The sequence below is a fragment of the Lytechinus pictus genome, chromosome 3 (assembly GCF_037042905.1).
Source record: "Lytechinus pictus isolate F3 Inbred chromosome 3, Lp3.0, whole genome shotgun sequence".
Taxonomy (NCBI): domain Eukaryota; kingdom Metazoa; phylum Echinodermata; class Echinoidea; order Temnopleuroida; family Toxopneustidae; genus Lytechinus; species Lytechinus pictus.
This window is the reverse complement of record NC_087247.1, coordinates 16,339,566-16,352,261: the sequence shown is the minus strand read 5'-3', so window position 1 is coordinate 16,352,261 and position 12,696 is coordinate 16,339,566.

The following is a 12,696-nucleotide window of genomic DNA, read 5'->3' as shown; positions in this document are numbered from 1 at the left end:
TTACTTTCATTGGATAGATGAGACCAAACCCAAGATTGTATGTGAAAAAATTGCCCACATGTATATTTTTTAATTCCCAGGGCTTTTTCAAAGTGTAAACTTTAAAGGTTAAAGGCCTATCATGATTTTTACAGTTATAGTATCAATATGCATGACAGCAAAGCGAGCAAGCAAATTTTCAGTAGTTGGAAGACAAAATAATGTCCAAAACCTCTTAAGAGGTGTGTAATTATCACTTCATGGACAATGTACTGTAAATATGCATAGTATACTGCCATCGCGATACAATTGATATCAATATGCGATTGAGCGATATCATATGAGTGAGCAAATTTTTAATAGTTAAAACAGAAAGATGACAAAAATTGGGTGTGTAATTATTGGAGAAATGCAGCGAGTGAGCGGAATAAGCGAGACTTAAAAAAAGTTGCTTCGGTTTGAAATGATGTGAATATATTACAGAGGATGATAAAGGTAAGTTATCAATAAATCAAACGTGAGAAGAAAAGGAAAAGAAATACAAAGAGCAATAAATTATGAAACAGTCCATATATAGTGGAGCGTTGTGGCCCATTGGATAAGTCTTCTGACTTTAAAACAAACATGACAAAGGGCCGTGGGTTCGAATCCCAGCCATGGCGTAATTTCCTTCAGCAAGAAACTCATCCACATTGTGCTGCACTCAACCCAGGTGAGGTGAATAGGTACCCGGTAGGAAGAAATTCCTTTAATGCTTGAGCGCCTATAGGCAGCTCAGCTAAAGCAGGGGGTAATAATGATAGCAGGGCCCGCTGGGAGAACAGTTTTCAGAACTGAAGTGGCTTCCCTGGGTAAATATATCTTTATTATTATTATTATATTTTGTTCAGCAAAAAACTAATTTGCTCTCTGGTATAGGCGACCGGGATTAAGGGTGCTTTATGAAATGATTATAGGCCATATCACAGGCCACAACATTAAACTTCCAAAAACGTGGAAATGCTCAAGGATGCAAATTAAAAGGAAAATATTGCAGAAAGGAAAGATTTTGAATAATCTTTTAGATTATATTGGGATATTATGCAACATTAAAAAATTTGAACATTTGAATATTTATTACATTGTTATGGAATTAGTGTGATTTAGAGTCTCCTATAAACGGATTGGTTTATGATCAAAGTTATAACCATATCTAAAAGTCTTTGGTATCATAAATGGAAGTATTATAACCATACTATCACGATGCATTGGATATATTTTTGCAAAATGCGATAATTTTTGCATTTTTACAACGCAAAATATTTGGGCAGTTTTCAGCACATTGACCGCTTTTAAAGATAAATCCATGCATTCTTTAATTCAGTAGTCTTTATCATTTGAAATTAAAAAAAATATCGTTTCTGTCTTGAAAAGTGGGGGATAAATGTACATGTCATCCCCCCTCTCCGAAAAGTGTGGGGGATATATCCCCACCCCCTTCCCCTGGAAATCATTTTTAAAAATCAGCACGCGCTATGCGCTCGCACCATTCATTGATATCATTCCTTTCCATGATAACAAAAACTGCATGAATGCCCGATTTAAAAAAAAAAACGGCTCGCGCTTCGCGCTCGCATTACTTTGTATGATTACATACACATCGTAGTCATGATTACAAAAAGTGTTTAAAATTCAAATTTTCAGATTGTAATATAAAACAAATGTTAAGCTCTCACATCCCTTCTTTACTGTGTTCTTTATTAAAAACGTGCTTAACCAGTCTAGTTTTCAGGTCGGATATCTCTTTTTTTTCAGCTCGCTCTTCGCGCTTGCTCTTTTTGTTTAGTGAGAAATGTATTCTATCAGTTCATGATTCACTGCAAACAGTCATTAACAAGTCCTTTTTTCAGATCAGTTAATTAAAACTTTCAGCTCGCGCTCGCGTGGTAATTTCCCTAATTTATATTTTGGCCACACGAAATACTTATTGTATGTTTTTAAGAATGAAAATTTATCTAGGACGAACCCCTAAAAAATAAACAAACAAACAATCAGATTTTGGTGCCCACGACGGGGAAATGTGAATGCAAATATTTTCCTGCTTCCCTCCTTTTGTTGAAAGCTGGATCTGTCCCTGAGCAAAGACGTGACTGAGGAGATTGAGGAACACAACCATGACGCATGGTCGTCGGACGTCTGTAATCGGTACCGATATATGTCGGTCACCAGGGCACGGGCGTAAATCCCGGGGGATGGGGGATATATCCCCACAAATATGAGAAAGACAATATCAATGGCCATTATAGTCTGGTCTGTTAGCGGAATTATGTGGACACGGTGGACAAAAGCATGATTTTTTCTCCAGACCTTTGTTTATGTATGAGAATTAAAAATAGGGTATGCTCCAAAAAATCTGGCTGCAGGAACAGTGAAAAAATGGGTGAAAATGTCAGAATTTATGAGTTTAGATTGGTCTGATATATAGACTAGCGCTAGTGCAAAACTCAATAGCAGTGCATTATTTTGCATTGGTTTAGTTCTTGAATTCAGATCCTTTTTGAACAGATATTCTGTTTGTCCTCACATCTCAATGCACTAAATATCTGAATGCAGATGCTAAACAAGCCGAAGGGTGGTGATGGAGGAGGTTGAATGTTGGTGTGTATGTACATATTTTGGTCTTGGGGTAAAGATGTGCAAGACACATTTTTTTGCATGTGTTGGAAATTATGTTGCCATGGTAACAGTGTATTATGGCAAAAATAAGGTACAAATCTTGCAGTTAGAACTACTTCCTCTGTTGTCACCCGATTCTCATGAAATTTGGCACACACATTGGTCTTGAGGTGAAGATGTCTAAGACACATTTTGTGTGTCTTTCAAAAATCTTGTTACCATGGTAACAACATATTATTTGGTGAAAATTGGGGAAAAAATTACAATTCAAACTGCTTCATCAGTTTTAAATCAATTCTCATGAAATTTGACACACACATTGGTATTAGCGTAAAGATGTACAAGGCACTTTTTGTATGTGTTTCATAAATTGTGTTGCCATGGTAACAACATATTATATGGCAAAATTTAGGTAAAAACCTTGCAATTTGAACAACTTAATCAGTTTTGAACCATTTCTCATGAAATTTGGCTCATACATTTGCTTTGAGGTAAAGATGTGCAAGAACCATTTTATGTGTGCATTTGTCAGAGTATATTGCCATGGTAACCACATATGATAGCCAGAAATGCAGGAAAACTCATTGTGGATCAAACAACTTCCCCTTTTTTTTAGTCAGTGCTCATAAAAGCTGGAAGAAATATTCATCTTTGGGTAAAGATTCATATTAAATTCTAAACTGCATTAAAATATATGAGTGTGGGGGTATTAATCACCTTCAGTATAATATTTCTAGGTTTTGGGGGAGGAGCGGGATTGGTCCTTAAAATCTGACCTCAAAATAAAGGTTAAAGGCGGTGTCCATTAACACTCTTGAAATAAGCATCCCCTCAAGGGCATAGGCTGGGGGTACACTGGGTGAATGTGAAACCTTCCGCTCTGGCAAAGGAGTTCCAACACTGGCAAGCAAAACAAAATGTGTACCCCTTCTACTTTCAACGGCTGATTTTTCAAACCTTAGTTCCACCTTCCCAAGATGTGCATCCCTCCCCATACCACTTCTATCTCCCTATGCTCAACCAGTCTACGCCTTTGCCCCTCAGGGGTCTTTGTATTTTAAAGCGAGACATTATACTCCCTTTTTTTTTTGGGGGGGGGGGGTCTTTAGAAAATGACCTCATAAAAGTAAAAGTTAAAGGATTATGACTAAGAACTTAACCCCCCCCCCGCAAACAAATGGGGCTGATATATTTTTTGAGCAGAAAAATGCCCCCCCCCCCCATTAAAAGGTAAAAAGATTCATTTGCACTTCAGAGTTCAGACCATTCATTTGATGTTTAATGCATTCTGCTTTGGTAAAAAATTGTTTACAGTAGCCAATTAATCATTGTTTATTTATATTCTCATACTCAGTCTTTTATTCATATTCCATTCCTACTCTTTCTTTTTAACTATATCACATCACTCTTGATTTTGAGCTTCACCATACCATCTTATGTTTCCTCTCTCCTTTTGTTACCCTCTCTTCTCTCCAAGTATATTTTTTCTGACATATTATAAAGTGAACCTTTAATCATGCAACTAATTATAGAAATATATATATATATATATACAAAAATCTCTGCACTTGTTTTAAAAATTCACTTGCAAATCCATGACTCAATAGCATACCATATCAAAAATATGCATATGTGCACAATAATTTTTTGCCTTCAATTTTATTTCATTTAATTTTTTCAGTATAATTGTCAAAAAATGAATATTATGTTTCAGTAGCAAAATTGTTGGATGCAAGATCTGACTGTCACAAAAAATGCAAATAATTTTGCATTGGAGTAAGAACGAACGTATTCACTGTTCATTGAGCAAATGATGACTTTTATTTCTCTACATATATTCTAGTCATATCCCTTTCAGATGGTGGTAACTGCAGGAAAGGGGAAAACTCAGTGATATAACTAAAATTTTCACAGAGGATTTTCGGAAAACAACTAAATCCATTTTTTTTTCAAGCAACAGTTATTCCATTCTGAATGCTGCAACTATGAATTTGATGCACCTTTACCGAAATATAATATCATGACAGCCATTTCTTCAATTCTTTAAACTAGACATTAAATATAGCTAATAGTATTATTTAGGACAGAGTGTAGCCAAAATAGAGTTTAGAAGATTATGAAGAAAAGAATAAATGTCATGGTATTATATTTCAGTGTAGGTGTAAGCATTCAAAATTGAATAATTGTTGCTAGATAATAATGAATTAAAATAGCAAAAAAAAATGTACTTAGAGAGGGAGAAAAGGAGGGGGGGGGGGGAGGAAACAAAACAAGAAGGTATGGTAAAGCTCTAAAGTGAAAAAAGTGCAAAAAGTGATGTAAGAAAGTCAGAGTAAACACTGAAATGAACAAAGACTGAGTAGAAGGAGATAAATAAAACGTTGATTAATTGGGCACCGAAAATGATCTTTTATCAAACCAGAATGTTTTAGGCTTTAAATTAATACGCTGAAGTGTAAAGGATTTTTCTTCCCCCCTTTTTTTTTTGGGGGGGGGGGGGGTCAGTTCCTAGTTGTAATTATTTCCTTTTACTCTTTATGTAAAAAAAAAAAAAAAAAAAAAAAAAAATGGAAGGGGTGCTTTCTTTAAGAGTGTTTAAGTTCCTAATGGCCATGTCCTTTAACCTTCTATATTTTTATGTTGTCAGTTTTTAAGGACCTCCTCCGCCCCCCCCCCAAAAAAAAAAACTATAAATATTATTGAAGGTGATTAATACCATGAATACCCTGTGCTATTTTATGATGTTAAAGGGGAATCCAAACCAGATAAACACTTGTTTTTATGAGGAAAAGAAAAAATCAGACAATAGGTCAAAGTTTGAACAATATCGGACAAACCATAAGAAAGTTGTGAATATATAAAAGTTGTAAACATTGGTAATCACTATATACCCATGAAGACTTCAAATTGGCCGCACATGTGATGTCATAATGATGTAAGGGAAGGACCACTCTTCCATGTACAGAAATAATTAATTGACTAAAATGTCTTTTTCAAAAGTTTTACTTCAAATTGTATCTTTCTTTCATGAGGACATAAAGCATTATACTAACAGGTTTATATTACGGCCCCAATGAAATTTAGGAGAAAACCAAAAATCAAAGTACAAGGCCAATGGGAAAGTTGTCCTTGCGGCCTCACCCCTTGTCATAATTTACTTACCCATTATCAATTTGAAATCTACATACTAGTAGCCTTAGGGATCTTAATTTTAAAGCAGCCATAACTTTATTTTGCTTGTCCGATTGCTTTCAAACTTTCACCATTCTTATTTTTCTCCTTTTCCACACAACATTTTATGACCAAGGCTGGATTCCCCTTTAACACTGAATGTGAATCTTTACCCAAAATGAATATTTGTGTAAACTTTTCTGAGCACAGGCTGAAAACTGAGAAGTAGATTGATCCACAATTGATAAGTTTTCCCTGCATTTCTGGCTATATGTGGTTATCAAGGCAATGCACTCTCTGACAAATGAAAAAAAAAAAGGTTCTTGCACATCTTTATCTCAAGGCCAATGTGTGAGCCATATCATGCATGAGAATTGGTTTGAAACTGACGAAGTAGTTCAAATTGCAAGGTTTTTACCTAAATTTTGCCATATAATATGTTGTTACCATGGCAACATAATTTCTGAAACAATCACAAAAAGTGCCTTGTACATCTTTACTTTAATACCAATGTGTGTGCAAAATTTCATGAGAAGTGATTTAAAACTGATGAAGCAGTTTGAATTGTAAGGTTTTTTCCCCAATTTTCACCAAATGTTATGTTGTTACCATGGCAACAAAATTTCCGAAAGACACACAAAATGTGTCTTAGACATCTTCACCTCAAGACCAATGTGTGTGCCAAATTTCATGAGAATCGGATGAAAACAGATGAAGTAGTTCTAACTGCAAGATTTGTAACCTTATTTTGCCATAATACACTGTTACCATGGCAACACATGCAAAAAATGTGTCTTGCACATCTTTACACCAAGACCAAAATATGTACATACACACCAACATTCAACCCCCTCCACCGCCACCCTTCGGCTTGTTTAGCATCTGCATTCAGATATTTAGTGCATTGAGATGTGAGGACAAACAAAATATCTGTTCAAAAAGGATCTGAATTCAAGAACTAAACCAATTAGTCCGGGTTATAATTGAGCAAGGTGCCACAAGAAAAAGGAGAAATTTTCATATAGTGCTTCTAGACCAGTTTTTTACGCTGAATATGAATATATGAGGTAACCAGGCTGTATCCTGAAAATTAACCCGTGAGGGCGCTTTTTTCAAAATGGCCGCCAAATTTTCAGAACATTTGAATTTTCGTACATAGATTTTGACATAAATATTCCATTGCCACAAAATTAGTGTCATATGAAAGACAAATAAATTTTCTACAATTTGGTACTATTTATAGGGGATAAGTAGGTCATTTGGCTGAGATTTTTAGTAGAAAACTGCATTTTTTGTCATTTTTTCCCAAAAATTGAAAATTTTGCAAATACATGATTTTACATAATTCTGAGAAAAATAAATGAATTACCTTGAAATGTTCCAGAAAACTTTATTGATATACTATTATCATGTGGATGAAATTCCAACTCTGTATCATTCTTCTTAGCAAATTTATAAGGTATCAAACTTGAATACTTCAATTTGAGAAATGTCGCTTTTTGTATGCATTTCCATAGACTAATACGTATAACATGTACTGTACATGTATAATATGTATAATGTATAGTTTAATAAAATTTAAATGCAATTATCTCCGCTATTTAACCACTTGGAGAGTTAAGAGTAGGCTTTTCTCTATCAGCTACATAAAACAAAATGTTGGCACATCAAGGCCTGACCCTCTCATGGGGTGGGGGTGTCGAAGTCACCCCCCCCCCCCCTTGCCCTTGGCTATATCATGTTGTTGTATATTGCCTATTTGTTGGAAAAATCACTATTTTTTGAAGCACCCATTGAGGCAAAAGGCATTTCTGCTATACAGTACAGCCACTTTAATTACTTTGAAACCACTTGGAGAGGAAAAGAGTAAGCTTTGTCATGTTTGTTCTACCAGCTATATCAAAAGAAGTGGCACGTACATCGAAGCCAACCCCTCTCGGGGGGGGGGGAGGGCGCTGGGGAAGTCACCCCTCCCCCTTTTGCTTATTGCCAATGAATTTGGAAATTCACCATTTTGGACCCAACATTGAGGCAAAAAAGCGTTTGTGCTTAAATAGTATTTTATTAATTTGAGAGAGTAGAGTTTGTTCTACCAGCTACATAAATAAGCGCTAGCACATCGAACCCTAGCCCTCTCAGGGGCTGTCTAAGTCATCCCCTCCTCTATATCATGTATGTTGCCTATTTATTGGAAATTTCACCATTTTGGATCACCCATTGAGGCATAAGGGCGTTTCTATATCATACAGCCAATTTTATTTTCTTGCAATTACTTTGAGAGAAAAGCGTAGGCTTTGCTCTATCAGCTACAAATTATTAAGAAGCGCTGGCACATCGAAAAATATCCCTCTCAGGGGCTGTCTAAGTCAACCCCTCCCCCTCTATATCATGTATATTGCCTATTTATTGGAAATTACACCATTTTGAATCACCCATTGAGGCAAAAGTGCGTTTCTACTATATAGCCAATTTCATTTTCTTGCAATGACTTGGAGAGGAAAGAGTAGGCTTTGCTCTATCAGCTGCATATAAACAAGTGCTGGCAAAGAAAAGCCTACCCCTTCCGGGATGCTGTTGAAATCACCCCATCCCTTTTGCATTATAGCATATTTATTGAAAAATTCACCATTTTGGAGCCCCCATTTAGGCAAAAAGGCGTTTCTGATATAGTTCTGCCACTTTTACTGCCTTTAAACCACTTAGGGAGGAAAGAATAGGATTTGCTTTATCAGCCACATATAAAGAAGTGCTGGCAAATAAAAGCCTACCCCCTCCGGGAGGCTGTTGAAATCACCCCACCCCTTTTGCATTATTGCCTATTTATTGGAAAATTCACTATTTTGGAGCCCCCATTTAGGCAAAAAGGCATTTCTGATATAGTTCTGCCACTATTACTGCCTTGAAACCACTTAGGGAGTAAAGAATAGGTTTTGCTTTATCAGCTACATAAACAGATGTGCTGGCAAATAAAAGCCTACTCCCTTTAGGGGACTGTCGAAATTACCCCCCCCCCCTTGAAATTCACCATTTTGGAGCCTCCATTGAGGAAAAAAGGCGTTTCTGATATATAGTTCTGCCACTTTTAAATCCTTGAAACCACTTAAAGGGAAAGAATAAGTTTTGCTTTATCAGCCACATATAAAGAAGTGCAGGCAAACAGCAGGAGGCTGTCGAAATCATCCATCCCTTTTGCATTATTGCCTATTTATTGAAAAAATAACCACTTTGGAGCCCCCATTGGGGCAGATAGTCATTTCTGATTATGTTTCTGCCTTTTTTCACCCTTGAAAACTCTTGGAGAGAAAAACTAGGCTTTGCTTTAACAGCTACATATAAAGACATGCTCGCAAATAAAAGCCTATCCCCATCAGAGGGCTGTTGAAATCACCCCACCCCTTTTTCATTATTGCTTATTTATTGGAAAATTCACCATTTTGGAGCCCCCATTAAGGCAAAAAGGCGGTTCTGATATATAGTTCTACCACTATTACCGCCTTGAAACTACTTGGAGAGGAAAGAGTAGGCTTTCCTCTAACAGCTACATATAAAGAAGTGGCTCTACTATATACCAGAAACACTTTTTTGCCTCAATGGGGCTCCAAAATGGCGAGTTTTCCAATTAATTGGAAAAAAATCGTAAAAAAGGTGGGGTAACATCTATATAGTCCCCTGAAGTGGGTCAGGTTTCGATATGGCAGCAATTCGTTATATATAGCTGAAAGATGGGAACCTACTCTTTCCTCTCCAAGTGGTGTTAAGAAAATGAAATTGGGTGTTTTATACAGCAGAAGTGCATATCGCCTCAATGGGGGCTCAAAAATTGTGAATTTTCAAATAATTAGGCAATAATGCAAGAGGGGTGGGGTGATTTGACAGCCGCCAAGATAGGTAAGCTTCAATGTGCCAGCACTTCTTTGTAGAGCAAAGCATATTCTTTCCTCCTTAATTGGTTTCAAGGCAGTAAAAGTGGCAGAACTTTATATCAGAAATGTCTTTTTACCTCAATGGGGGCTCAAAAAAGGTGAATTTCCAATAAATAGGTAATAACGCAAAGGGGTGAGGGGGTGATTTCGACAGCCCCCAGAAGGGGGTAGGCTTTTATTTGCCAGCACAAAATTATGTAGCTGATAGAGCAAAGCCTATTCTTTCCTCTCTAAGTGGTTTCAAGGCAATAAAAGTGGCAGAACTATATATCAGAGACGCCTTTTTCCTTTAATGGGGGCTCCAAAATGGTGACTTTTCAACAAATAGCCAAAAACCGAAAATTAGTGGGGTAACTTATACAGCCGCTTGAAGGAGATACGCTTTGATTTGCCAACACTTCTTTATATGTAGCTTATAGAGCAAAGCCTACTCTTTCCTCTCCAAGTCATTGCTAGAAAAGAAATTTGCTGTACTATGTAGTAGAAACGCCCTTTGCCTCAATGGGTGATGCAAATTGTGACTGTCCAATAGATAGTCAATTACCGAAAATTGGTGGGGTAAATTCTACAGCCCCCTGAACATTCTGAATGGGATAGGCTTTGATTTGCCAACACTTCTTGATATGTAGCTGATAGAGCAAAGCCTAATCTTTCCTCTCCAATTCATTGCAAAAAAATAAAATTGGCTGTACTATATAGTAGGAACGCGCTTTTGCCTGAATGGGTGATCCAAAATGGAGAAATATCCAATAAATCGGCAATATACATGATATAGAGGGGGGGGGGGGGGGCTGACTTAGACAGCCCATGAGAGGGCTAGGGTTCAATGTGCCAGTGCTTATTTATATGTAGCTGGTAGAACAAACTCTACTCTTTCCTCTCTAAGTGGTTTCAAATCAATAAAATGGGGTGTACAACAAAGCACAAACGATTTTTGGCCTCAATGTTAGGTCCAAAATTGTGAATTTTCAAATAAATTGGCAATATTAAGCAAACCACCCCCCCCCCCGAGAGTGGTAGGCTTCGATGTGCCACTTTGTATGTAGCTGGTAGAACAAAGCCTATATAATCTTTCCTCTCCAAGTGGTTTCAAAGGAATTCAAAGTGACTGTACTGTATAGCAGAAATGCCTGTTTTTGCTTCAATGGGTGCTCCAAAAAACAGAGATTTTCCAACAAATAGGCAATATACAACAACATGATATAGCCAAGGGCAAGGGGGGGGGGGTGACTTCGACACCCCCACCCCATGAGAGGGTCAGGCCTTGATGTGCCAACATTTTGTTTTATGTAGCTGATAGAGAAAAGCCTACTCTTAACTCTCCAAGTGGTTAAATAGCGGAGATAATTGCATTTAAATTTTATTAAACTATACATTATACATATTATACATGTACAGTACATGTTATACGTATTAGTCTATGGAAATGCATACAAAAAGCGACATTTCTCAAATTGAAGTATTCAAGTTTGATACCTTATAAATTTGCTAAGAAGAATGATACAGAGTTGGAATTTCATCCACATTATAATAGTATATCAATAAAGTTTTCTGGAACATTTCAAGGTAATTCATTCATTTTTCTCAGAATTATGTAAAATCATGTATTTGCAAAATTTACAATTTTGGGGAAAAAATGACAAAAAATGCAGTTTTCTACTTAAAATCTCAGCCAAATGACCTACTTATCCCCTATAAATAGTACCAAATTGTAGAAAATTTATTTGTCTTTCATATGACACTAATTTTGTGGCAATGGAATATTTATGTCAAAATCTATGTACGAAAATTCAAATGTTCTGAAAATTTGGCGGCCATTTTGAAAAAAGCGCCCTCACGGGTTAATTTTCAGGATACAGCCTGGTTACCTCATATATTCATATTCAGCGTAAAAAACTGGTCTAGAAGCACTATATGAAAATTTCTCCTTTTTCTTGTGGCACCTTGCTCAATTATAACCCGGACTAAATGGCAATGCAAAATAATGCACTGCTATTGAGTTTTGCACTTGCGCTAGTCTATATATCAGACCAATCTAAACTCATAAATTCTGACATTTTCACCCATTTTTTCACTGTTCCTGCAGCCAGATTTTTTGGAGCATACCCCATTTTTAATTCTTATACATAAACAAAGGTCTGGAGAAAAAATCATGCTTTTGTCCACTGTGTCCACAAGTAGGGTGTTTTTGACGCTAACAGACCGGACTATTATGCGTAAATAAGATAACACTCGCTAACACCATCATGGTAAATATCATGATAATCATCATAATTATTATTAATATTATAATTATAAAAATAATAATATGATAACAATGATGATAATTATAATAATTGATATAATTGTCATATGATTCATCATGTAAAAATATCATAATGTTCGACCTCAAATTGGGGGGATGATTACACAGGCCATCCACCTACCTGAGATATTTGGGGATATGTCCCCCAACCCCCCCCCCTCCCCCGATCGACGCCCAGCATGATTCTAACTACTGAAAATTTGCTCGCTCGCATATTGATATTATATAATTCATTACTTTATCATGACAGATCCATTTCAATATAACCATCGGAAAATGTGATAAGCCTTTATCGTGTTTATTTAAAGACAGTAGTAATAATGTACACATTTACTTTATATACCAATACCTGCATTGCCCGTGATGTGATAATTACATACCTCTTGAAAGAGGTTTTTGGCACCCTTTTGGGCAAAAAATTTGCTTCGCCCCCCCCCCCCCCCTTGGTGCCACCGCTGGTCTGGGGCGGAGCCCCCGGAACATCGTAATATTGCAGATGGCCACTGTTTTATCAAATCGCGGGTACATACACAAAAGTCATAATTAACTTCAACGCAACAGTTGCCGATGATCGAGATATTTTGAGGCAGCACAAATGTGGAAAAATTGTAAAAGTCGCCAGCGAGTGAAGAATGATTTTGAAATTAAATTCTACTTATGTGA